Raw genomic sequence first — 1567 nt, 5'->3', positions numbered from 1 at the left:
TATGCAGTGTTTTGCAGACTCTACATTATTCTTTAGTGCTGCATAGCATTCCAGTATGTGTATGTACCATAGTTTGGTCATCCACTCTTCCGCTGATGGGTATGTAGGTGTTTCCATCTTTTTGCTGTTGTAAATAGTGCTGTGATGAACATGAGAGTGCATGCATCTGTCTTATCCTGGCTCTTACCTCTCTAGGATATATACCTAGTAATGGGATTACTGGGTCAAATGGTATCTCCAATTCCAACTTTCGTAGGAATCACCATATTGATTTCCACAATGGTTATGTCACTTCACAGTCACACAAGCAGTGTATGAGAGTCCCAATCTCTCCACATCCCCACCAGCTTTTGTTATTTTCTGTCTCATTGAACCTTGCCATCAGTTCTGGGTTGAGATGGTATATCTCATTGTTGTTTTGATTTACATCTATCTGATGGCCAATGATTGTGAGTATCTTTTCATGTATTAGCTGATCACCTGATTATCCTCCTTGGTGAAGTGTCTATTCATGTCTTCTGCCCATTTTTTAATTGAATTGTTAATTCCTTTGGTGTTCAGGTGTTAGAGTTTTCCATCAATCTTGGAGATAAGTCCCTTGCCATATATGTAATTATCAGCAAACATGAATTTGTTGCTGTCATTTTTGTAATGTGCTTTTTCATTGTCGATTACTTTGATCCATATAATTCTCTATGCTGACCTCATTATTTTATGAATCATGTTATCACTACCTTCATTGCTATTGTTTTAATATTTGCTGAATATTTATGCTGGTCCTCTTTTTTCTTTTGATGTGAAAGTTTATAATTTTTCTTTGTGTTTGCCCTGTGATTTATAGTTTTCTTTTCAAGTTTAGAATAGTCCATTATATCTTGTAGTTGTCTTGACTCTCCTATCATCTAGAAGTTCTGTAATGACACATATATATATTTTTTTCCTCTTTTTGGTTGGTAGTTGTTCTCATTTGTCAGTTGGTGTCTCTGGTTCCCTGTTTACAATCTTGTGGGCTTATTTACTTTGGATACTTCCATGGCTGGGTGGGTTTCTGAGTTATATCATCATGTGTATTAATGGTCAGTTGTTATTGCTTCTCTATCCAAAGGGCTCCCTTTAGCAACTCTTGTAAGGTTGGTCTGGTTTGAACAAATTCCCTTAGTTTCTGCTTATCTGGAAAAGTCCTAATTTCACCATCATATTTGAGGGACAATTTTGACGGGTACATAATTCTTTGTTGGAATTTTTTCTCTTTCAGGGTTTTATATATACCATCCCATTGTCTTCTCACTTGTTTGGTTTTGGCTGAGAAATCAGAACTTATTCTTACTGGTTGTGCTTTGTAGGTGACTTTTTGTTTTTCCTGTGCTGCTTTCAGGATTCTTTGTTTTTGGTTTTGATGAGTTTGATGGTGATGTGTCTTGGTGATTTTCTTTTGGGGTCTATCCTGTTTGGGGTTTGTTGGACTTCCTGAATGGATATATTCTTATCTTTCATCATATCAGGGAAGTTCTCCTCCAGCAAGTCTTGGAAAATTTTCTCAGTGGTTTTGTTTTTCTCTTCCTGTTCT

The sequence above is a fragment of the Orycteropus afer genome, unplaced genomic scaffold (assembly GCF_000298275.1).
Source record: "Orycteropus afer afer isolate SDZICR_OR568_19922 unplaced genomic scaffold, OryAfe1.0 scaffold00269, whole genome shotgun sequence".
Taxonomy (NCBI): Eukaryota; Metazoa; Chordata; class Mammalia; order Tubulidentata; family Orycteropodidae; genus Orycteropus; species Orycteropus afer.
The sequence above is the reverse complement of the archived record's forward strand: the minus strand, read 5'-3'. Positions refer to the sequence as shown.